Source organism: Emys orbicularis, chromosome 1 (genome assembly GCF_028017835.1).
Source record: "Emys orbicularis isolate rEmyOrb1 chromosome 1, rEmyOrb1.hap1, whole genome shotgun sequence".
Lineage (NCBI taxonomy): Eukaryota > Metazoa > Chordata > Testudines > Emydidae > Emys > Emys orbicularis.
Window position 1 is genome coordinate 220,668,740 of NC_088683.1, and position 26,985 is coordinate 220,695,724.

Below are 26,985 nucleotides of genomic sequence, written 5' to 3' on the forward strand. Positions count from 1 at the left end.
CACATTTATGCCTGTGTTCAATCTCACTTATACACAGTAGGACAAAGTAACATCATCAGAGAGTATGATGTGTGGTAACTAGAATTACTGTATGTCAGCAAATTGTAACTACTAGTACTCAGATGATAATGACTTGACCGTTCTTCCCTCTAGGACCGTTTCATGTACAATACAAGTCTTCAGACTTTATCTGCTTTCTAAAAACAGACTGCTTGGCTTTGCTGTTTGATCTGAAATAACAGCAGAAAAATATGGTTCTCTCAACCTGTTTACTTCCTGACACTGGCATATTTTCCAATTTTTTATTCTTTTAATTTTACAATATAATCAAGAATAGAAAATCATATTCCCACAGAGATGAGCATAATCTAAAATTGGCACAGCTAGAGTTTGCAGTGGATGCTAGAAGAGACAGAGATGCCTCATTTGCTTTTTAAAATTGATACATTGAATATAGCACATGTAGGGAAGAATTAACTAACTGTACCAAAATGTTTTTTCTCAGCTGCTTCTCTCTGTTGGAAATCCAACTATCATATTTAAAAAAGAAAGATAATGAAAAAGACTGTAAGCTGAAAAAGGCACCATCTATCTTTAATCATTTCAATCCCAGTTTAATACAAAATATTATAAAGTAGAACATTCTTCCTTATCCCAACTTCATATTAATATATATTCTTTTAAAATTCTATGCTATTATTTTGTTAGCAGATCCTTACAATGAACTGTTGTGATGCACGACAGCATCCGAATTATAGCAAACAAAATGCTGCAACAATTGGAAGAAGAAAGTGAGTGTAAATGTGCAAACAGTCCAATGAAAGAGAATAGGAGGTAAAATATGCTGATGTGTGACAGTACAGCCTGAAAGCCAATTATCAGACACTGAGAAGATCAGACTCATAACCTTAGTAGTAGGATGTTATCTGAGACAACTGAGATCAGCAAGGTGCCACACCAATATCAGCAACCAATATCAGTCAGGGTAATCTCAACCAGTCAAGTACTTACGATGTGCCAATATACCCCTTCTAAAAGTGATACCAAGAGGTGGTTTAGGGTGTCGCTCTAAAGAGAAGCAGACAATATAGGAGTTACACATAGATTGACTAGAAACAGACAGACTCCAGGGTTTGGTTTCCTATTCAGGTTTTGTCCTGGTTTTGCCCTAGTTTCTAGGACTCAGATAATTCAGAATACCATTCATCTCTGCTGATGGATGGACATGTCAAATAAATAAGAATTCCATACAAACAAAGAACAAGAAAACACACTACAATAAAGAATAATACAGTTTCAATTTGGAGAACTCAAAGAAATATTGAAGTTAAAGATGTCTGCAGAACTGTTAGCGCCCTTGTATAATTCACTAATTGATATATGGTCAGAAGCTTGGCCCCATTTTATCTTATTTGCACCACCAGAGTGATAATAAGACAAATGAAATCTAGCTGGATGAGCCATATGAGAATTCAAATTGTCTAAGGCAATCTCCAGGTGGTATAATGTCTACTCTACACCATCCACTCCTGCCCCTCATGCCTGGCATAGGGAACATGCTAGTGGCCAAAGGAAGCTGCGCTCCAGTGATTCTGAACCAGTGGAATGGGCTACAGGGGAGGCTGTTACAGGTTAGATCAACCCTGAGGCCGCTCTGAGGCTTTGTCTTCACTACCCGCCGATCCGGCGGGTAGCAATCGGTTTTTCGGGGATCGACTTACCGCGTCTAGTCAAGACGCGGTAAAATCGATCCCTGATCGCTCTGCCGTCGACTCCGGAAATCCACCTCGGCAGGAGGCGGCAGCGGAGTCGGCGGCAGCGGTCGACTTTCCCGCATCCTCACCGCTAGGTAAGCCGACCTAAAATACGCAACTTCAGCTACGGTATTCACGTAGCTGAAGTTGCGTATCTTAGGTCGGAACCCCGCTGCAGTGTAGACCTAGTCTCACTTGTGCCAGGTGCTGAACTTCCCTCAGGTGGGGTGGAAAGGTGGCAAAAGCTACTTCTGGGACTTCATCTCTCTTTGGGTGCATTAAGGCCTGGCCCTCATGTTTCTTTTCCAGTGGGCCCTGCTTTACTTATGTAAAAGATTTGATGGGGCTCGGTCTATAAGAAAGTCATTCAATGTTTATTTTTATCCTCATTACTGAGCGTGTGGATAGCCCTATGCTTCATACACTATATGTCGTTCAACACCTGCTGTAAATGAGGAGGGGGCCCCCTCACTCCAGCCACATTCATTAATCACTCCTGCCTCACTACCCAACCTTTGCACTGACCGTGTGCTTTTAAGTTCCTTTGCTCTGGCAATATGTGAATATTAATTCAAATATTTTTCAGTAATAATAATAATATTTGACACTTAGGGCCTGATATTGAAAACTCTTGTTTGCATGCATGAGGGTTAGGAGTTACTGCTTCTGGAAACTGTCCTATAAAATGAATGTAAGCTGTCCTCTATATTTAATTTAATTTTCTAATTTTAGTTGGAAGTAAATATTGGGAGTACTATGGAATACCACATTTGCTCAACATAAAGTTATATGCAGGTAGCCTACATTAACTTTGCCTGCAGTACAATGCAAACACTGTGGATTTGTATGAATTGAGCAGAAGTATATTTAATAGTATAATATACAAAATAGACTTCTACTAAGTGATAGGTTGTGCCCAGCCTTGTGTGGGTGCACAAGGTGAATCTACCCACTGGGCACTCATGTATGGGAGCTGCTCTCATCCAGGATCCTCAGCTACTCCAAATGGGAAGCTGGCCACAGAGGAGAGTGTGAGCTGCTGCTTATGAAAGGGCTGGTGCAGTGGCTGCACTCCTTGGGAGTCCTGGGTGGCAAAGGGCGAGACACAGAAGTAAAATATCTCCTGGTGCTCCCATGGTGGGTAGTGTGGCACTACCTTGCCCAACACAAGGCTGTGCCTTCAGGGTGTGATGGATCCTCAATGGGGAAAAATGCACTGACTGAGAATAGGGCAGCAATTTTGCCTGATCAGCTTTACAATACAAGCAGGGGGAGGGGGGGGGGTGATATTTCAGGTTATGAGGCTTACCACTATCTTACTTACCAGTGTTGAAAAAGAATGAGGTTGCAAAGTGCTGCATCCTGAGGACCAGACTCAGCTACTCTTACTTGTGTTGAGTGGTACCTCACGCTACATGTAGCCCCATTGACTGCAATAGGGCAGTATCAATTTTGTATCCTGTTAATGTTTCCATTTTGCAATTCAGGAATAAAGCTTCAATGGTTCAACCTGACAGCATTTTTTTTTTTAAAGTCAAAGTATTAATCTGGTTGGGTTTATGTTGTAGGAATACAATAGATTCCAATGAAGTTACTGGCTTGGGATATATTTTGCATTCCTACAGCAGAAAATCATCTGTCTTCTTTTAAAATGAAATTTTGTGGGCTAGGTAATATATTTTATTGGACCAACTAGCTAGTATCCTGGGACCGACATGGTTACAATAATACAGCATACAATTTTGTGGGTTGTCAGTCAGTATGTGTGTGTGTGTGTGTGTGTGTATATATATATATATATATATATATATATATATATATATATATATATATATATATTTGTTTTTTAAAAATATATATTTAAATAGATGTTTTAAAATTCAATATCAAATTCCATAATTACGTTTAAACAAGCTTCCAATAGTTTCATTTTAACAAATCTTCACAAATATATAGGGCTTTAACACACTGTGAAAATCATCTGAATAGAAATAGTACGGTCTTACATTTAGGGATATTGCCATAGGAGTATATGTAGAAATTGCTAAATCTCTCATAATGCTCAAATTGAGGAAAGTATTTCCCCTTAGTAGAATAAGTAGGGAAGACAAGTCTGAAGCAAAAGAGTTGCCCTTGTAAACTGTTTGCCACCCATGTTCTAGTCACCAAGCAGCATTGAGGTATTAGCTATAATGCTTAGTCACAACAGGGTGAATTAAGGGCCGAGTTTCAGTCTTAACTGAATTTCCCGGCTTTTGGGGATTTATGTTACAAGTCAGCCTCTTAAACATTAATTGAAGTTTGCGTCTGTGTTGAAATGTTTTGTTCCTAGAACATTAGAAATTGTAATTGATTTGCAACACCATTTTACAGCTACTAGCTTCTGGGATAATAAACCCGAGCTTAATCCTCAAGGGTTTCATTTCAATTACTGTCTATTTCACTTAGGGCTAGATTGACCCTTTGCTCAGTGTTCTTTGTGGTTTCCTTCTCCCTAACCAGTGCTCAGGAAAGGAATTGTGCCTCTGAGTCATAATTCTTTCCCAGCTCCCCCCCTGCTTGTGTGGGCGTGTGCATGTGTATACATGTGCGCGGGGCAGGGGGACCACTAATCTACTACTGACACTGAGTAGTAGCAAATTATTAACATCCCCCTCCCCCAATGACAGTTTGGCTGTGCTGGCAAGTGCACTAGGGATGCAGAGCCAAGGCGTCATCCACACCCTGCCCCTCTCCAACTGCTCCCCACCCACCTATATAGTAAATAGAAGTACTGGATATGAAATCTCTTGCTTTCCCCCTCACACTTGCAGAAGAGATATCAGAAGGCCCAATAGGGGGAAGGTTGATGTATTTCCCTTTATACAACGCACAGCTCTATAGGGTCAAACCATGTCCATCTGACTCTTAGAGCTGATCCTCAAATGCAACTGTTCAGCAATTCACATTTTGTATTTTATGGTATGAGAAGGTTTTATGTTTGGATTTTCCCAATGTGACAATCCTAAATTTTCAACCTGTGTATCACGGGGTGTCAGCCAAATCTTATAGGTGACAAGCAGTGGCATTAGCTAGCAAAGAAACTACATTTATTTTGCATGTAAAGAATCGAGTGAAGCTTGTTTCAGTGTTGCAAATACATCGCAAATTTCTCCTACACCCCACCCCCCATTGGTGCTTTTTGCAAGTTTTTGCCGTAGGTGCTCTTTCATCGATTGAAGTAGTTTGATGAGCTGTGTGAAGCTCAATGGTTTTACCTCACAGGAGACTGCGTATTCACCAAATTTTATGTTTATACTTGTTAAGTTTTGCTGTGAGTTTCAGGTTAGAACACGCCCACCAAGGAACAAACTCAATAGGAACTGTCAATTTATATCAGCTTCTGCCCTGAAATTATGCAAAACTCACTAGATTCACAAGCCTCAGGAAAATCTTAGTCCAGGGTTTACAAACTTTAAGGAACATTCTGACAAATCTGAGCTGAGTTTTGAGATTGCAATGAAACCCCAAACCTAATGATAACTTCTGTGTTATTGCAAGTTGTGTAGTTAACATTTTGTACAGTTTCCCTTTTTGCAGAAGAATGCAAAATTTATAACTCAGTTGTTAATTTCTGTAAACATTTCTATGGTGCTCATGGAGAATCCAAAGCTGCAAATGCTCACTAAGTATAGGATTGCCAGGCATCCGGTTTTCAACCAGAATGCCTGGTCGAAAAGGAACCCTGGCGGCTCCGGTCAGCACTGCTAACCGGGCCACTAAAAGACCAGTCTATGGCACAGCAGGGCTAAGGCAAGCTCCCTGCCTGCGCGGCTCCTGGAAGCGGCTGGCATGTCAGGCTCGTAGGCACGGGGCAGCCAGGGAGGCTCCATGCGCTGCCCCTGACCCAAGTGCTAGCTCCGCAGCTCCCATTGACCGGGAACTGCCACCAATAGGAGCTGCGGGGGCAGTGCATGCGGTGCACAGAGCTCCCTGGCCCTTCTGCGTAGGAGCTGGACATGCCGGCCATTTCCAGGAGCTGCCTGAGGGAGTCCACACCCTGAATCCCCTCCTGCACCCCAACCCCCTGCCCCAGATCAGAACCCCCTTCCACATCCTAACTCCCTCCCAGAGCCCACACCCCAACCCCCTACCCCAGCCCGGAGCCCCCTCCTGCAACCCAAACCCCTCATCCCTGGCTCCACCCCAGAACTCACACCCGCAGCTGGAGCCCAAACTCCCCCTCATCCTAACCCCCTGCCCTTTGTGCTATTAGAAAGTTGGCAATCCTAATTAATTATGGTCAATGGAACTACTCACACTAGTAGCCAATAATCTCATTCATACTTTTTTGTAAGATTGGGCCTGAGCTTTAAAAGCAAAGAACTTCACTCCACCCAAAACAAAATTCACATATTACTCTACTAAATAGAAGCATTCACTGCTGTTAATCAGGAACTCCTCCTCCAAGTACGCTGGGATTCTCATTTCTACTCTGATCACAGAACTTCTATTGACAGTGGTCAGGCGGTGTCAGAACTAAATGCAATATTCCAGCTTGCTCTGTAACATGCCTGTAAGTGCGTGAGCCAAAATTGCATTAGCCTTTCATGCAGCCACATCACCTGGCAAATTCATCTAGTTTGCTGCCCACTATTAAGACCCCCAGTATCATTTTCAGGATTACTATTTACCAGATTTCCTTCCATTGATAAAGGGTTTTAGATGATTTCATAGCAGATATACCGGGAATTTGCTTACAATTGTTTGTTATTTTGGGGCCATATTTCTAATTCCTAGGTCCCTTTTTATTATTTCTCTACGCTAACTTATGCTCACTACTCCTCCCATTTTGGTATCATCTATGAATTTCATTCATGTGGGTTTATTCCCTCTTCCACTTTGTTAATGAAGATGTTAATTAAGATGGTACTAAAACCAATCCCTGTGGTAACCCACTACACACTTCCCTTCAGTTCAATACAATGCTATATATCATTATATTTAGTTTATCCACCGTGTGAACAAATAAAATAGGCAGTTGCCCCTTGCTCACAAAGCTGCCCAGTACATGATTTTAGCAGAATATACTTTTAGGGTACATATGCCATACCAAATGTTTCATATTCAATGAAAATATTTTCAGTGTTATGGGTATATAAATATTTATATGCCATTAAAGCAGACCCTTCTGATCATAATTATTTTGTCTGTGTGCACACATCATGGTTTTATTCAACTTGTCTTTAGTAAAAACTACTGGCATCTAATGTCAGGCCTGAAAAGGAAATGACATTTCTGAGAGCACCACAATTAGGCTACATCTACAGTTGCATGTGTCTCTGGGTACTTGTCCGTGTACTGCTAGCACATGTGCCCTGTACCTGCACCCAGTGTGCACATATGCCACGCTGGGCACGGGTACACACTGTGCACAGGCATATACCCACGCCCACAATACCCATTTTTGATACGTGAAAGTAGTGCTATCATTTATGGGGCAATACCCAGAGTCACGTGCATCACAAAAGACACTCTGGGAACTGCATTGCTGTGTGTTGCTGATACTGTACACCATCTTCACATCTTTGGCGACAGCTGCTCCTGATCGTCTCTCTGTCTTCTGCCAAACTGCACTGGAGACATAGAATTGCTACTGCTTGCAGGGGCAATGTTCATGTGGTGCAATACTGGATACAGAATGGAATCAGTCCATAAATATTTGCGACGGAGAAGACGCCTGACCCAGAGGGGGAATGAAATTCTACTGTGGCCCCAAGGAACAGACATGTTGAGTGCCAGGATTGCAACGGTATGCCCATGGGTGGACCATTGCTTCTGGTCTCAGAGAACCAGCATGGTGTGGTGGGGTCACATTGTCTTGGAAACCTGTAGTTCTCTTCTCCAGGAGGTTGTTATTGTGAAGAGTCCTGTAATAATTTTTTTTTTTTGAGAATGAGCTCCATTTCAAAGGGGTGGTGGTGGAGAAGATATATTTATGTACAGAATCTGGGGCTGAATAAGATTAACCATGTGACAGAACAAAATTCTCTAGAAATATACAGATTTTAAAGGACTAGTTCGTGAATGGTAGAATCTCGTCAAAACTAATGCAATAACTTGTTAGGTTCTCTCTGTTAATAATTCAAACATTGTAAAGATGATGATTTATGGTGGCAGGATGCCAAACTATTCCCTCATTTCAGCATACATTTCTCCTCTGTAATGAATACTGATCTGATTATTGTCAGGTCTTGTTGCAGGTGCTCATGCAGTTAACTCCCTAACCAAGCAACAAATTGATAGAGAAAACAACCCATTTACAATAGAAGTCTTGCTTTCCTGTTCATCCTGAATGTATCCTTTTTTTTTTTTATTTAAAGAAAAGACAAGATGATGATTATGGTGATTTAACTTCTCATGTGGCTTTCAGCCAGGGAATTTTATATATAAAAAATTGCATTGCCCCATCAAAGCCATAAATCATTCCAGCTTTCAGTTATGTTTTAGCAATTATATTCTCTGTTTTGGGGAAACTTGTTTGGGAAAATTTAAGATTTCCCAATCATTACCAAAAATGTCAAGAAAAATAATTAACAACAAACAGAAAATAAATTACTTGTTTCCTTTTACCTCATGTCTTCAGGGATAGCGGAATAGTAAGTGAATTAAGTTTTATTGGCTTTATTTTTTCATTTTATCTATGTACAATAAAATCACTCTAAAGAGAATTTTAAATCCATCATTACACATCATAAAAGTGTACTGGGCGAAAAGTCATATTAGGTCATTGAGGGTTTGATTCCACAAAGTATTAAGGACTCTCAGCTGCTCCTGACTTCTTAGGGAGTTGTGGATGATCAGAAGTCTGCCAGATTAAGCTCATAGTTCATACCCCGTCCACTGCAGGGCTCTTGTTTGCATTTTATATTCTAGTCTAATTTTAAATGTCTCAAATGTTTCACCTCATCCCTGCAAGGCAGTTCTACCCTGTAACAAATCTCACTAAGAAGTTTTTCATGATTTTTCTATCTCTAGTTCTTATTTTCTTAATTCCATCCAATTTTATGCATCATATAGCCACGAACATGATGATACCACCTTACTTTTTGGTTTAAATTTTATCCCAAATGTCTCAGTAGTACTTAAAATTTTGTTATTTAATAAGATGAAGGATTATGGGTTAATTTTCACGATAAGCAACTGTTTATTTTTTTAATCAGCATACTTATGCAGCTGCTTGATTAGGAAAACCCACAAAGCACAAGAAGGCTTGAGATGCTGCCAAAAAATAAACATCAATCATAAACAGCTGCTACCTTGAACATGAACCCTCTGCAATATATAAAAGGACTGTGCAAGCATTAGATGATAAAATAATGTAGAACAGGGGTTTCAAACTTCATTGCACCGCTACCCCCTTCTGACAACTAAAATTACTACACGACTCCAGAAGTGGGGAGCGAAGACTGAGCCTGCCCAAGCTCTGCCGCGCCAGGTAGTGGTGGTGGGGGGTCAAAGCCAAACCCCGAGCCCCACTGCTCTGGGCAGATGGGGTGGGGTGGGTGCAAAGCCGAAGCCCTGGGGTTTTGGCTTGGCCCCAGGCAGTCGGGTTTGGGCTTTGGGCAAGTCTAAGCCAGCCCTGGCAACCCCATTAAAACAGGGTTGGGACCCACTTTGGGGTCCCGACCCACAGTTTGAGAACCGCTGATGTAGAACCACAGATATGCAACTTAGAAAACACTTGTTCAGCTATACGATCAGTGTCCATTAAACTACACAATTCCCTGCTACTGGTACAGTCCATGCAAATTACATATCTCCACCTAACTCACCTGAATACCCTGACTTCATACAGTGTACCCTACTGGCAGGAAACAACCAGGATTACCATTTTATTTTATTTTTTATGTAGGATGTTTGAGTCACCGTTACATATTCTGCTGTTACAAAGTACAAAAGGCAATATTGTCATAGGAAAGCAAGGCAAATGCTTTCACTTTTGAGTTTTGGCTTATAAAAATTGTGATACAGATGGAAGCATGTTTTTACATAACAGATTGATGTACTCAGTTCGACTAACAAACAAAGGGTGAACTAAGAGGTAGGAGATTAATATACAGTGAAAACATCTGCACGCTTGGCAACATTTTAAAAATAAAAGATTATTAAAATTAACAGCATCGTTTAAACATATCTGAGCTCATTGTAGCATTCTGCAGAATCCTTATTAGTTATTATTATTATTAGTTGTATTATCTCAGCACCTAAAAGACCTAGTCTTAGACTTCATTTTGCTAGGCACTGTACAAACACAGAACAAACAGTCCCTGCCCCAAAGAGCCTGGGAGTACAAAGAAACAGTTGGGCAGCATTGCTAGACAAGATAGACTGTGGTCTCAGCACACCAGCAGCCTAAGCAATGTCAAATTTTTGTAGGAATCATGGCAAAGGAGCATTTTGAAGGAGGATAATGGGTTAATTTTGTAGATGTTTAAAGGGAAAGCCCCCCAAGCATGAAGGGCAGCATGGAAAAAGCACCAAGATGCTTGTTTGAAAATTTAACAAGTGGGTGATGGAAGCTGGCATCATGGGCTGATTGGAGGCAGGAGTCAACATTTTAATACAGATTAAGAGGTGATAGGTAGGGTGGGGATAGGCCATGAAGGGCTTTGAAAGTGAAGACAAGTAGCTTATAATTGATGTGATAGAGAACTGGCAGCTAATATAGGGATACCAAAAGAGGGGTGACATGGTCAAAGGAATGGGGTAAGAAAATGATCTCTATAGCAGCATTTTGAACGGATGGCAAGATTGTATTTGTCAAGGTCAGAGGGAAGGATGTTGCAGTAATCAAGACAGAAAATAATGAGAGCCTGGCCAAGAGTTTTAGCTGAGAGAGTTGTCTGGATTTATGTGAGTGGTGAATGAGGGGTATGAGCTGTTGTGAGAGGCTGTGTTTGGGGTTATTGTGGGTGCTGGTTGTGTTGTTGTGAGGAAGTTTTTGAAGAACTCTGGCAGTTGGGTCAAATAATCCACCATCTGTGAAGTCTCCCTCATACAACTAATGAAATTGTGGTATGCAAATTAGCTGTAGAATAAGGGTGCTGATTGATGGAGTTACCTCTGATGTCAAAATGGTCTAGGACTCTTGGTATGGCATAGATACATGCCTTGCAGTAGCTGTACAGCCCACAGGTATAGTTTGTAAAGTCAAAACGGTTGAGAACTTTTGAACTTAAAGAAAAGATCAAATATGTCTTTAAAAAACAGTTTAATCTAATTATGGACCACACACACTATAATGCACACATCATAACTGTATTGTTATTGCATAGTGTTTGGTTGGACATATTCCTGGAGGTTTCATCACATGACCATCTTTAATTAAAGATTAATCTTTAATTCCTGGAGACTCCAGGACAATCCTGGAGGGATGGCAACCTTAATTACTACAGAACAACATTAAGGCTGGTTGCGTGCCCTAACTGTGTAATTCCATAATTTAACATGCTTGGATTTCTTTTAAATTTAACCCTAAATCTTAGAAAAAGTTTGTTTTTATCCCAAATTATTGATATGTACTCTCAATCTTAACTCCATCTAAATGTGGATTTTGTCTGGGAATATAATTAGCTAAATCATACTAATGGTAGTTGATAGCAGTCTGTTCTTTGTGCTGACTTGCTTACTGGTGGCACTATCCATCGTGTACCTGCCTTTGGAAATTTTGCTATCATCTGTCAGATGAAACTTTTGACCTCAGATGATTTTGATCTCTCCAAATTGGAGGCCTCGGAATCTAACATGCGCATGAAAAAATTTGAAGGGTTGAAATTCAATAAAAATGACTGACTTTTTCTTGACCTCTAATGCATGTGTGCTTTTTTCAGATTTGGATTTTTTTCTGCACTCAGTTGCCTCTAATTGAGAATAGCAAATCGCAGGAAATATGGGAATCAACTGTATCAATTAATGAGTAGACTGGTTCAGACTTCTGTATATAATCCATCTGTCAGCTGATTGTTCTATAATATCAGAACCCTTTGTCCACCATAGGAAGAAATGTACAGAGGATATGTCAGTGGAGGTACATTGTTTAGAATCTCATGTTGTTGTTAGAATTATTATTTTTCAAAATCTTGCACTAGCAGAGAAAGGGTAGGGCAATGAATGCTCATCCTACTGCAGTTTGAGAAAGGCTCTACCAACGGCAAACGCACATGTGTTTGTTTCTAAAGACACCATCCTTACAGAGAAATTACAATTACGTACGATTTGGTTGCTTAAACAACAGATGGCTGCCATCTTTTACACTTTAATTTTTATCAATATTGTATCGCCATCTGAAAGTATAATTTGTATTGCATCTTGCCTCTTTGTTGATTTGCACAAGGGACCAATCCAGGAAGTAATAATGACTTGAATGTAAAGGCTGATCATTTTGCAGCGGTTTTCTGTGTACAGATAAAGGAAAATTGGTAGTTGGAGGGGTTAGTCTGAGTTATGAGTCTCAATTGGTGACAGATTTGAGTAAATGTGAACTATGTTCACAGGGCGGACCCAGAAAACAGAAGGGTGTGCTGTCTGCCGGGCGCTAAGATACGGGATGTGGACCTGCGGTTGAAAAGGATCCTAAAGGGAGCAGGTAAGAACCCCTTGATCGTCCTTCACGTAGGAACGAATGACACGGCTAGGTTCTCGCTAGAGAGAATCAAGGGAGATTATGCCAGGCTGGGGAAGACGCTTAAGAAAGTTGAGGCTCAGATTATCTTCAGTGGGATTCTGCCTGTTCCTAGAGAAGGACAGCAAAGGGCAGACAGAATTGTGAGGATAAATAGCTGGCTGAGGGAGTGGTGCTATAAGGAGGGCTTTGGGATGTATGGCCACTGGGAGGCGTTCGGGGACAGACAGCTGTTCTCGCGGGATGGACTTCACCTGAGTAGGGAAGGAAATAGACTTCTGGGAGGGAGGCTGGCTCATCTCATCAAAAGGGCTTTAAACTAGGAACTTGGGGGAGACGGTTGGGAGATGTCCAGTTGATCTCCACGCCAGATTCCAACACTGAAAATGAGGGCGAAGAGATAAGCACAGATATAGATAGGGGTAGGGAATTGGACATTAGAAGGAGGGGGCGGATGGACACTAGGGGGTCCGTACCAAAGTGCATAACTAATGGGAGAAAGGATAGACAGCATACGGTAAGATGTTTATACACCAATGCGAGAAGCCTAGGTAACAAAATGGAGGAACTGGAGCTCCTGATCCAAGAAATAAAACCTGATATCGTAGGAATAACCGAAACATGGTGGAACTGTAGTCATGACTGGAGTTCAGGTATCGAAGGGTATGTGCTGTTTAGGAATGACCGGAAAAAAGGTAAAGGTGGGGGTGTGGCACTGTATGTGAATAATGAACTAAAATGTAAAGAAATAATAAGTGATGGAATGGATAAGACAGAGTCTGTCTGGGCAATGATTACACTGGGTAAAAGAACTACTAGAGCCTCCCCTGAGATACTGCTTGGGGTGTGCTATAGACCGCCGGGATCTAGCCTGGATGCGGACAGAGAACTATTTAATGTTTTTAAGGAAGTAAAAACTAATAAGAGCTGTGTGATCATGGGGGACTTTAACTTCCCAGACATAGATTGGGGAACAAATGCTAGTAACAATAATAGGGCTCAGATGTTCCTAGACGTGCTAGCAGATGAATTCCTTCAGCAAGTAGTAGCTGAACCGACGAGGGGGGATGCCATTTTAGATTTGGTGCTGGTGAGTAGTGAGGACCTAGTTGAGGAAATGGTAGTAGGGGACAACCTTGGCTCGAGTGACCATGAGCTAATTCGGTTTAAACTAAATGGAAGGATTAACAGAAATAAAACTGACTAAGGTTTACGATTTCAAAAAGGCCAACTTTAATAAATTAAGGCAACTACTTAGGAAAGTGGATTGGGCTAACATACTTAGAGAGCTAAAGGCAGATGAGGCCTGGGATTATTTCAAGCTGAAGTTGCACGAGCTGTCCGAGGCCTGTATCCCCAGAAAGGGGAAACGGTTAGTAGGCAGGAGAATTAGACCTAGCTGGATGAGCGGGCGTCTCAAAGGGGCGATTAAGAAAAAACAGAAAGCGTACAAAGAATGGAAAAGGGGGCAGATCGACAAGGAAACCTACCTTATTGAGGTCAGAGCATGTAGGGATGCGGTGAGAAAGGCCAAAAGCCGTGTAGAGTTGGACCTCGCGAGGGGAATTAAATCCAATAGTAAGAGGTTTTATAGCCATATAAATAGGAAGAAAACAAAGAAAGAGGAAGTGGGACCGCTGAAGCATGTAAATGGAGTGGAGATTAAGGATAATCTAGGCATGGCACAATATCTAAATGAATATTTTGCGTCGGTGTTTAATAAGGCTAATGAAGGGCTTGGGAATAGAGGGAGCGGGACAGAGGGGAATAAAGGAGGGGCGATTGACATTACAGTATCAGAGGTGGAAGCCAAACTTGACCAGCTAAATGGGACTAAATCGGGCGGACCGGATGATCTCCATCCTAGAATATTGAAGGAGCTGGTGCGAGAAATTGCAAGCCCCTTGGCGATAATTTTTAATGAATCTGTAAACTCGGGGGTGGTACCGATGGACTGGAAAATAGCTAATGTGGTTCCTATTTTTAAGAAGGGGAAAAAAAGTGACCCGGGTAACTACAGACCTGTTAGTTTAACTTCTGTAGTATGCAAGGTTTTGGAAAAAATTTTGAAGGAAAAAGTAGTTAAGGACCTTGAGGTGAATGGCAATTGGGACAAATTACAACATGGGTTTACAAAAGGCAGATCGTGCCAAACCAACTTGATCTCCTTCTTTGAGAAAGTAACAGACCTTCTAGATAAAGGAAATGCGGTGGATCTAATTTACCTCGATTTTAGTAAAGCGTTTGATACTGTGCCGCACGAGGAATTATTGGTTAAATTGGAAAAGATGGGGATCGATATGAAATTCCAGAGGTGGATAATGAACTGGTTAAAGGGGAGACTGCAGCGGGTAGTACTGAAAGGTGAACTGTCGGGTTGGAGGGAGGTCACCAGTGGGGTTCCTCAAGGTTCGGTTTTGGGTCCGATTTTATTCAATCTGTTCGTTACTGACCTCGGAACCGAATGTAGGAGTGGGCTGATAAAGTTTGCGGATGACACAAAGTTGGGAGGTATTGCCAATTCGGAGAAGGATCGGGATATTCTGCAGGGAGACTTGGATGACCTTGTAAATTGGAGTAAAAATAATAGGATGAGATTTAATAGTGAGAAGTGTAAGGTGATGCATTTAGGGATGACTAATAAGAATTTTAGTTATAAGTTAGGGACGCATAGGTTGGAAGTGACGGAGGAGGAGAAGGACCTCGGAGTCCTGGTTGATCGCAGGATGACTGAGTCGGCAATGTGACGTGGCTGTGAAAAAAGCTAATGCGATTTTGGGATGCGTTAGGCGAGGTATTTCTAGTAGGGACAGGGAGGTGCTGCTTCCGTTATACAAGGCGCTGGTGAGACCTCATTTGGAGTACTGTGTGCAGTTCTGGTCTCCTTTGTTTAAAAAGGATGAACTCAAACTGGAACGGGTACAGAGAAGGGCCACTAGGATGATCCGAGGAATGGAAAACCTTTCCTATGAAAGGAGACTCGAGGAGCTCGGTTTGTTTAGCCTAACCAAAAGAAGGCTGAGGGGGGATATGATTGCTCTCTTTAAATATATCAAAGGGATTAATACCAAGGAGGGAGAGGAATTATTTCAGCTCAGTAGTAATGTGGACACGAGAACGAATGGATATAAACTGGCAGTGGGGAAGTTTAGGCTTGAAATTAGAAGAAGGTTTCTAACCGTCAGAGGGGTGAAATTTTGGAACAGCCTTCCGAGGGAAACGGTGGGGGCGAAAGACCTTTCTGACTTCAAGATTAGGCTTGATAAGTTTATGGAGGGAATGGTTTGAAGGGATAACGTGGTTTTAGTCAATTAGGCATTAACGTGCCATCGCGGGTAAAATGAGGGTCCGGCTGTAGAATCTTGCCTGTATGCTCGGGGTACTGCTGATCGCCATATTTGGGGTCGGGAAGGAATTTTCCTCCAGGGTAGATTGGCAGAGGCCCTGGAGATTTTTCGCCTTCCTCCGCAGCATAGGGCAGGGGTCGCAGGATGGAAGATTCTGTTGTGGGTGGGTCAGCTTTTGTGGCCTGCATCATGCGGGAGGTCAGACTAGATGACCATATTGGTCCCTTCTGACCTTAAAGTCTATGAGTCTATGAGTCTATGAGTCTATGAGTCTATGTTCACGAGAAGTTACAGAAATGCCAGTCTCTCTCTTTTGATATTGCAAATTTTTTAAAAGGCAGTCTTGGAGGTTAACAAATCCTAAGCTCTATATGTAAAGTCTTTAACTTAAGAAATGATTGCCATACCAAGAGCTCCTTTGAATCTCTATGTGTAACTTAGTTAGAAAGTTGAAGCAAAACTTTTAAAAGGATGCTGTTGAATCTATAGAACCTAAAGAGAGACCTATAATGGCAATAACCCAAATGTGCCTAAATGCAGCAAAAATATTTTGGTCCCAATTCAGTAGCTATTCCATATATGGAGCTACCATTGAAGCCTGCCAGTTCTGTGCATGCAGCAGCATCAAAACAGGGTGCTGAATTTTTATATGGAAAGAATCTAAAATTTTATCCTGAATAATAAAGGTAACAAGATCCATGTTATCATACTCTGAGGATTCCAGGCTTGCTTCCCCCCGCCCCCCCATCCAGTGCAAAAAATATAAAATGAACTCATGACTTACTCTTTGGCACTTTTTAGAGAAGCCACTAGATACTATCTCCAATATTGGCACATGTGCACAGGATTCATTACAACGTGTAACATAATTAGCTGAGCTTTTTCTGTTAATATGTGTATTTTATGCAGTAGCAAGGAACACCAGAGTGATGGTCTTTAATGCCTCATCTCTCACCATCTAGTCTGCTTATCTGAGGAAGGTACGGCTGCATTTTTTGGAAATGTAGACACTGAGTCCTGCCTATATCAGGTTCCAGTGAGTTCAACAGAACTAAATTTGTTGAATTGGAGGGGTGTATCGGGGATCATGGCCTGTACTCGATGGCAATAGGTCTGTACTTTGGTAAGCATTGTGTATGAAAGCTCTTCCTAGCTGTTCAACTTAAACCTGCATCCCATGTGCCCTTCTAAAGTGAACCATAAAAGGATTCACCCCTTGCACCCAGAAAGAATCTTCAGATTCTTTGGCTTTTCTTTCTCATCTCAGAACAGGGTCTGTAGGTCACATGAAAGGAGGATATGAGAAAAGGAGGGAGGGCTGCAGAGCCAGGCCGGCTCTCTCTCCTGAAGATAGAAATTTGCAAGAAATACTAATTCAGTAAGTTAAGGAAATCAGTAAGTTAAGTGTGGAACTTCATTAATATCCTGAGCACACCGTAGATTCTGTACACTTGGTTAGCTGCAAGGCCTGCTGCTGGTACTTTTCTTCAGATGCCTTTCCATGCAGCTCTGGGAAAATACATTTTGTCTCTCAGAATGTAGCCCCGCAGATACAGCACTGAGGTGTACTTGCCTTGGTAACTATGGACTCAAATCTTACTATGCTGTGCCAATGAACAGTCAACAATGGTCTGAACTCTTACATTGGTACTTGTGCTTGAAATTGTGTGTGAGCTTTTTAATGCCTTTCCCTTCATTGGTTCAGGTTTAAGCATTTTCCTTCTCCGATTTATACTTAAATTTCATTAAAAGAAACTCATGAATCAAATGATCTAAGAGGCTGGAATAAGAAAATCATAAAGAGGTGTCTATTCTTCAACCATTTCTTTTGCACATTGCAGATCTACCAAGTGTTATTCATAAGCAGTTTAAGTTAAAATAAATGTTTGTTATTATATGGCTGGCATCATTCACCTGAAAAATTAATAAAGACAAAGGTAAAAACAATAAGGCTGAGAAAAAAGGGGAAAATATCAGAAGTTCTTGATGGGTATAAGAAAAAAATTGATTTAGGACTTTAAAATGAGCTAAACTTAGAATACAGAAGTTATTAAAATGATTAATAATGACATGCAACTGATATTGTAATTGCCTTACTAATCATAAGGGTATTATGCAAAGTTCTTTAAAATGAACAGCATCATTTGCATGTGTGCTGTTACTAATTAGTTTGATGCTTTGTGCTAGCAGAATGATCACATGCCAGCAGTATATATTTAGCGGATTTGTAACAAGAGGCATTTATTAGTCTTCTAAGTTTGATAATGATGGAAGACTTGGTGACTTCTATCAGCCATTTTGAGCTCTGTGCCCTTCAGTGACTATGATAAAGCACAGCAACACATTTTCCATTGTGCTTCATATACTGTGGTGACAAGAATCATTTGTGTAGTTAGCACAAAATAACCTACAGCACTTTGTGAAAATGACATTAAAAACCAAAAACATTGGAAACACTGACAGCTACAACGTTGTTTAACGTTTCTTACTCAGTTAATAATTTCCTTATCTTCTACTAACTAAAAAGAAAACGTGTGATGCCAATGTACTGTGTTACCTTTAAAGGTCAATATAGACCCACTGGTATGGTTTAAGATAAAGATAACACCACCTGAAGGATGGAGTTGGCTAGGACGTATATGTGAAGAATCTGCTTGGAGCAAGCTACGGCTGGAGAGTTCTTTTGAAAAAACTTAACCCAAAATATACAAACATTGTGCTGACTTTAAGAAGTTCTAAATCTACTTCAACTTTGGCAGAAAGCAGATTAACATCAAATTAAATAGGCATGCTTATTATTACTTTGCATATAGAGTTGTTTATTGTTGCAGCATACAATATTTTAATATCTTTCATCCAGCAAATAGTGCAGAGAACATTATAGCAAGCTCATTCATTTTAATTAGTCATATTATAAATTATGCGCGTGACATCACCCCAGCTGCCTGGCAGCTAGTAAAATGCTGTTTTTGTATTCACATGTAAATAACTGTGGGTGACAATTAAGAAAATGTTGATAAAGGAGCATATGATTACTCTTATTAACATCACACCTTAAAAACAATTGAATGAGTTATACCTGCCTAAAAGGAAAACTGCTTTGAAGCCAAATAACAAAACCTTATTTTCACATGCTTGTTTTATTCCAACTGATTACTATGCATTTAATAAATATACCATACAAACCCGTATGCAAATATACCATACAAAGCAGCAGGGAACAAAGCAGAATATTTTCCCTTTTCTGACAATTATGTGAAATGAGGACAAGTTACTGTAATAAGAATTATAACTAGGCTGTGTTTGATATAGCACTAGATGAGAGGAGTGTTTGGGGAAGGGGAGCATTGTTATTTTTTGTTTTTCTTTCCAAATTTCTGATACACTTCTGGTATACTTCCATTTTTCCCTTCACTAATTCTGATAGGCAACCACACAGGCCTTAATTGCATGTGTGATTGCCATCATGTTCAAACTAAGATCTATATCTATCCACTTGTGTACAAGACACATCCTTCATATATCAATTTTTAATGAAAGATTGAATTTTCTTTGTGTAAATTTTTAGTATTAGTATTAATTTGGAGCTCTGATTGTACCAACCCCTATGCAGTCAGAAAAGTCAACAGAAACCATTTGGACTCAGTTTCCCTGGTGTAACAGCAGTATTGTTCTGTGTGTTCCCTCTGAACCACTCATTCAAAAAAAATCTGTTAGAAGCCCCGTCAAGACCTGGCTTTTTGTCGGTTCCTGATGCACTGTGTGTGTTTGCTTGTCACCCAACTGTAGAGATAAGTTTATGAAAGACTGTGATTTGGAGACACTCCCTCATAAGGGACAGTGTTGTGAGTGTGGGAATTTGGAGATGTGCTCTGGAAGCGGACATTGGGAACACGACGTGGCTCTGTGCAGCACTTCACTACAGAAGTTCTCCAGTTTGTTACATTAAAGTTTCTCATTCACTGGTATGTTATTTAATGAACCCCAAGATTGTTACACCAACCACACCCCAAAATGAGTCCAAATTAGAGAGTAGCAGTGGCCCTGCCTGGGAATCCCCTGAAGACATCCTTTCCCAATTCTGTGCTGACGGTTCCTCCAGTCCTGGCAGACTTACCTCCATGGGTAGTATTGGTTACCATAGATTATAAAGCCAGTGCAATTTAAATTTATTCTGCTCCTAAGTGTTTGCACTATCACAGAAACAAATAGAGGCCCACCAAACACAGGTCTTGACACATAGCATTCACGAATGCATGCTCACTGAATAATCACGAACACCTCTACGAATGTCCTCTGACTTTTTTTTTTAAAGCATGGTTAGAATCTATCACTTTGAACTTTTCTCATCCACTCATATTAAACCACCCTATAATCTTTTACGTATAGCTAAAATCATACAACAAATTGGCCAATAGCCATACAAGCTGGAAAAGGAAAAATTGTGCGAAGCATTTCCAAATGGAGACACTTATATTAGAATTATGTGGTATTCACTGCAAATATTCATAACAGTGACTGCTTTCTGGATACAGACTGATCTCCTATGTGGAAGCCAAGGCTAGTGTCATCACTATATTATTTTTTAAGGCATTTAAAAGCATCACACAGGAAATTACGCGTGGGGTAGAACAGGAATATGGTTTTGTTCCTGTGGTAATCCCAAAACATACATGATGTAAAATTGTATATGATCTGCCAAACGGATGTCTCAAATGCTAACTAGAGTACAGAAATGAACTCCTGGTTAAGATCCCAGAATCAAACAATGATTTTTTGCCAATGTCCAATGCTAAAATGTACAGTAAGTAAAGGGACAGAATGTGGCCAGTGGCAGCACTGTGGGAGGGGGACAATTGGTGAGGAGCAGCCATGTGGCCAGAAGAGTCTTTGGAGGGGTAATGGCCGAACGTGCAGAAGGGGAAATACAGGAAAGGGATCTCCAATACTCTATTTGAGGGTGCAGTGTACCAATTGCCCATGCAGGTCAGGAGACCCCCTTACTTGGGGAAACCGAGCAATGATGCTAGCATAGTGAAGTGACTAAGGTCCCACATCAATTGCAAATGGCTTTTGGACCAGGAATGGAGAAGGCTCTCACTAGTTACTCCTTCCATACCTATACATGGACAACAACATTCTGCTCCAAAAACTTCACATCTCTGTGAATAATTTTTTCTTCATTGGTTGCTCTACACATAGCACTTTACTAAAATCCTGAAGCCTTGAGAGTGGACTTAAATTGTAAAGAATGTAAGCAACTTCCTTATTAATATTAATTTGCCTACTTCTCCCATGGCTAACAAATGGTATAAACAATAGCTCCTAGACATATGCTGTAGCAGTCAGCTATCACACTGACTTTAACGGATATCCAGGAAGCTATTTCTCATGTGCAGTTTCAAACAACATAGAAAAGAAAATCAGAATAAACTGTAGAACTAGATTCTCTGTGGTACACAAATGCAATGTAGTTCTAAAAGTACTCTTTACACATCTTTTCCCAATAGATGATAACTGGAAGGGAATCATCAACAATAGATATAGTCTGCAGCATGGCTTCAGAAAGGAGTTACTAGGTACATTTTGCAAACAATGCACAGGAGAAGAGTGAACAAAATCCATAAAGACTCTCCTGGGTAACGTTTTAAAATATCCCTCACATTACTATGACAGACAAATCTGGGCAGTATAGTTTGTTTTTATTTTAAAGGTTCCTCAGCAACAGAATCTTCTCATTATTTCAGGACTTGGATGTCAGGCTCAGAGTAACAGCACTGAGGTTATTTTTCTCGGTGAGACATAGTCTCTTGTGACAACTTTTTGACAAACTGTGTCAGGATAACAAGGAACGCAGAACTGACACGGGAGGATGATAATGCACCAGGATAGCCTTCTGAATAATTACCTGATCCCAATTAAATTGTGATGGTTTAGAATATCTTAAAAGGCAGGTCAAAATTGGCATTCATTTTCCATCCTTAAAGTCCTACTCACTATGCTGCATAAAGGCCACAAAAGTAATGATTAGACCCTTGTTGCTAAGCTTTATTATTTAGTTTCCCTTCAAGCATTTACTGCGTGGGTCACTCCCAAGCTTTTCTTCTGTTCCAATATATCAGACTCAAGTTGTCATAAACAGATAGTTAAGGGTTAATGCCTCTTTTACCTGTGAAGGGTTAAGAAGTTCACCTAGCCTAGTTGACACCTGACCAGAGGAACCAATGGGAGGACAAGATGGTTCAAAGGGAAGGAGGGAAGTTCCCTTTGTCTGTTGAGTTTCACTTTGGACCGGAGTGGGAAAGCTCCAGAATTCAGCCTCTTATTAAGTAGTGAGTATTAGTGAAGGAAATAAATAGGTTTATGTTTATTTCTTTGTAACCTGTCTTGTGCAATTAGAGGAATAGTCAAATTGGGTATTTGGGGGGTTTTGTGTGTGTGTGTGTGTGTGTAACTAAGGGTTTGCCCTGGGGAGCATCCTCTGTGTTTGGAATCTGTTGTCTGTGAGAGTAGCTGGTATGCTAATCTCTCCCAGAGGGTTTCCTTTTACCTTTCTTTTCTTTAATTAAAAGGCTTTTTCTTAATACCTGATTGATTTTTCCTTGTTTTAAGATCCAAGGGGGTTGGATCTGGGTCCACCAGGGAATTGGTGAAGAGTCTCTCAAGGCTACCCAGGGAAGGGAATTAGTGCTTGGGAGTGGTGGCAGCCAGACCAGATCTAAGCTGTTAATTGAGCTTAGAGCTTCTCATGCAGGTCCCCACATCTATACCCTAAAGTTCAGAGTGGGGAAGGAACCTTGACACAAGTATACATGTCATATAGGCTTTATTTTTAATGTGCAACTTTCCTCAGATGACTTCAATCCTAGTTAATCCTTTGCAGTATTTCTAGAGCTGTTTGTGCTAGTTTTTCTAACAACTTTTGAATCTGGATTGTACACAGTCAAATATACTTTTGATCATAATCAGAATACAGGGGGCACTTTGGGGATGGCTATCCTTTGGTTAAAAAGAAATGCTTTGCTAATTTTGTCTCTGAAGAATTTTTGCACTGGTATTCTATAAGTAATTTTTCAAATAAGCACACTTCATCATGCAAGCATTTTTTATTACTTTTCTGCACAAAGTACATAAATTATTTGTCCTAAAGGACTGCAACTGACAGTAAAGAGACTGTTTCGTTTACTTTAAAGAAAAGGATTAGCATTCAAAATATCATGGGATCTTGGATTCTCTCTCTTTTTAGTGAAAAACAAATGACTTGCATTTGAATATATGCATAACTGCTATGTAATTATTTTGATCAGTGAAAAATAACGAATTCAGATCTACAGGAAATGTAGGCCAGACACGGTCAGTTAATTTGTTTTTTATAATTAACTGTACCTCCTATGGTTCTATCTTCTTCTTGCTCTTCCAAAAAGAAATATTCTTGCATTTAGCATCAGTTATATACTTTCTCATTGAAGTAGAAGAAATAGGTCCTCCTAACAGCAATTCATTTTCAGTGCAAATATCAGAGAATGAGACGGTATCCAGCTATTTAGTACCAGATTGGACTCAGCTCCCAGTAGGCATGCAGTGTCAAATTGGTCAAAGCCAGCAATTCTTACTTCACTTAAGTGATATCTAGCTATAATTTGAATTTGAAATATCAAGGACTCCAGCAGTTAGCATTTATGAATATAAGTGAACAATGCTTACTTCCTTTAAAATAAGCATGCTAACCCAGAGGAGCAAGGAGAGATGACTATTATATTTATAAAAAAACATTGAGGGATAAACAAAAAGCAATTATCAACATTGTTCAGCTATACCGAAAGAAGGACAGGAGACACTTGATATGGATTTAATCAGGCCACAACTTTATTATTAGATGTTTGGGACTACCTGGAAGATAAAAGTGTACAGTGCAGGTAAGCCCTGTTTATTTTGTAATTATCTGGGGGGCTTTTACCAGCTCCCACTCTTTTCCATCTAGGTCCCGCCAGAAAATCCATTGCTGGAACTTACCATCCACCCCCCTCGTAGGAGGGGTAAGGTGGGCTAGAAGAAGGGGGTTGGCTCCAGGGGTGAAAGTAACTTAAGGGACTTACCGGTAAGCAGGGCAGCTGGGGTCCTGAGCAAGAGGGGGTAGAGGGCTCAACCAAAAGGGGCGGGGCCTCGGGTGGAAGGCATTTAAAACCTTTAACCAGCACCTCCCCTTTAAGTCTTTTACCATGCCATTTAGGACATTGAGGGATAAACATAAAGTAATTATCAACATTTGCATAAAATATGTTTTTCACAAGCTTTGGCATCTATTCTTCTTTCAAAGGGGAAAAAATCATTTGCTAAAAATCATCCCTGCATTATTCAAATGTGCTGGGTACCACCAGATCCATTATTGGCAGGGATTGTTAATTCTTCCTTTTGAGAGGGCAGGATGCCAGCTGCCCTTAAAGTGCAATTCTGCTCTGAAAAGTTACTGTGCAAAAACAGCAACCTCTTATTCAACAGACACTACCAAGCGATTTTATATCTTTGTTAGCTTATGTAGTACCTATTACAATAATAATTAGGCACTGTACAATTAAAGCAACAATTACCTGCCTTGACCCACCTTCCATAGAAACTTGTCTAACCCCAAATATCCAATTAAACCAAACTAATTCATAATAACCTTCAGTCAAAATCCTGACTGAATGGAAGGGCCTTGCTGCATGATGTACAGTGTGCCAAATTCAGGCTCTGAGAGGCAGGCAGGGAAGCAGATTCCAAGGGTCTTGTTGGTGGGGTTCACCACAACCCATGCCAGTCACTATCATCAGTTTAATAATTTGCTTGTTAGTTTAAAGTCAGAGGAGAAGCAGTGGCATAGCTAGGAAAGGAAAACTGGGTGGGCTCCGACTTTTGGGTGGGAGGGCGAAGGAGGGCACAAGGGATGGGGGACTGGAGGGGTGGGGGGCCCACCCGCCCGCACCCCCTCCAGCCGACCCTTACCACTCAGCAGGCATCAGATGATGAGCCTGCCCGGGTCACACAGGCTTCAGGGTGTGCTTATGGGGTGGAGGTGGGTCCCCACTGTGGCTCGAGCTCCGCCTGCCCCTCCTGACCCCAGGTCGGTGTCCATCCACACGGCCATGTCCCTCTCCTGCTGGTGCTATGCACTGCTGCCCTGGTCTCCGGCCCCAGTGCTAGCCCTGCCCAGAACTGCCCCCACGAGGCACACCCCCCCAGCTGGAATGACTCATCCCATCCCAGCCTATGGATTCAGGGGACTCTGGCCCCAATTTGGGTGGGTCTGGATGCTAAGTGGGTGGGCCATGGCCCACCCAGGCCCACCAGTGGCTACACTCCTGAGGTGAGGCCAGGGGCAACTACTATTATGAAGCAGGTTTCAGTGGTAGCCGTGTTAGTCTGTATCAGCAAAAAAAAACGAGGAGTCCTTGTGGCACCTTAGAGACTAACAAATTTATTTGGGCATAAGCTTTCATGGGCTAGAATCCACTTGATCAGATGTATGAAGTGAAAAATACAGGAGCAGATATAAATACATGAAAGGATGGGGGTGCTTTACCAAGTGTTAGGTCAGTCTAATGAGATAAATCAATTAACAGCAGGATACCAAGGGAGGAAAAATAACTTTTGAAGTGGTAAGAGAGTGGCCCATTACAGACAGTTGACAAGAATGTGTGAGTAACAGTAGGGAGAAATTAGTATTTGGGAAATTAAGATTAGGTTTTGTAATGACCCAATCACTCCCAGTCTTTATTCAGGCCTAATCTGATGGTATCTAGTTTGCAAATTAATTCCAGTTCTGCAGCTTCGCGTTGGAGTCTGTTTTTGAAGTTTTTTTGTTGAAGAATTGCCACTTTGAGGTCTGTTATTGAGTTAATTTCCCCAATACTAATTTCTCCCTACAAAACTGTGTCTGAGCCATTGAAGTCCTCAAATCATCGTTTAAAGACTTCAAGGTGCAGAGAATTTTCCAGCAAGTGACCCGTGCCCCACGCTGCAGAGGAAGGCCAAAAAACCCCAGGGCTTCTGCCAATCTGCCCTGGAGGAAAATTCCTTCCCGACCCCAAATATGGCGATCAGCTAAACCCTGAGCATGTGGGCAAGACTCAACAGCCAGACACCCAGGAAAGAATTCTCTGTAGTAACTCAGCTCCCACCCCATCGAACATCCCATCACAAGCCATTGGGCATATTTACCCGCTAGTAGTCAAAGACAAATTAATTGCCAAAATTAGGCTATCCCATTATACCATCCCCTCCATAAACTTATCAAGCTTAGTCTTGAAGCCAGATATGTCTTTTGCTCCCACTATTCTCCTTGGAAGGCTGTTCCAGAACTTCACGCCTCTGATGGTTAAAAACCTTCGTCTAATTTCAAGTCTAAACTTCCTAATGTCCAGTTTATATCCATTTGTTCTTGTGTCCACATTGGTACTGAGCTTAAATAATTCCTCTCCCTCCCTGGTATTTATTCCTCTGATATATTTATAGAGAACAATCATATCTCCCCTCAGCCTTCTTTTGGTTAGGCTAAACAAGCCAAGCTCTTTGAGTCTCCTTTCATATGACAGGTTTTCCATTCCTCAGATCATCCTAGTAGCCCTTCTCTGAACCTGTTCCAGTTTGAATTCATCCTTCTTAAACATGGGAGACCAGAACTGCACACACTATTCCAGATGAGGTCTCACCAGTGCCTTGTATAATGCTACTAACACCTCCTTATCTCTACTGGAAATACCTCGCCTGATGCATCCCAAGATCGCATTAGCTTTTTTCACGGCCATATCACATTGGTGGATCATAGTCATCCTGTGATCAACCAATACTCCGAGGTCCTTCTTCTCCTCTGTTACTTCCAATTGATGCCTCCCCAGCTTATAACAATAGTTCTTGTTATTAATCCCTAAATGCATGACCTTGCACTTTTCACTATTAAATTTCATCCTATTACTATTACTCCAGTTTACAAGGTCATCCAGAACTTCCTGTATAATATCCCGGTTCTTCTCTGTATTGGCAATACCTCCCAGCTTTGTGTCATCTGCAAACTTTATTAGCACATTCCCACTTTTTGTGCCAAGGTCAGTAATAAAAAGATTGGTCCCAAAACCAATCCCTGAGGAACTCCACTAGTAACCTCCCTCCAGCCTGACAATTCACCTTTCAGTACGACCGGTTATAGTCTCCCCTTTAACCAGTTCCTTATCCACCTTTCAATTTT

The 26,985-nt window shown here is 41.1% G+C and overlaps 1 protein-coding gene across 1 annotated transcript in view; it reads right to left on the reverse strand.

Annotated features, from left to right (window-relative positions):
• Nucleotides 1-26,985, reverse strand: part of IL1RAPL1 (interleukin 1 receptor accessory protein like 1) — a gene marked incomplete at its 5' end in the record, with an annotated part of 543,011 nt that overhangs the window by 148,382 nt on the left and 367,644 nt on the right. The gene's annotated exons all lie outside the window — the stretch shown is intronic.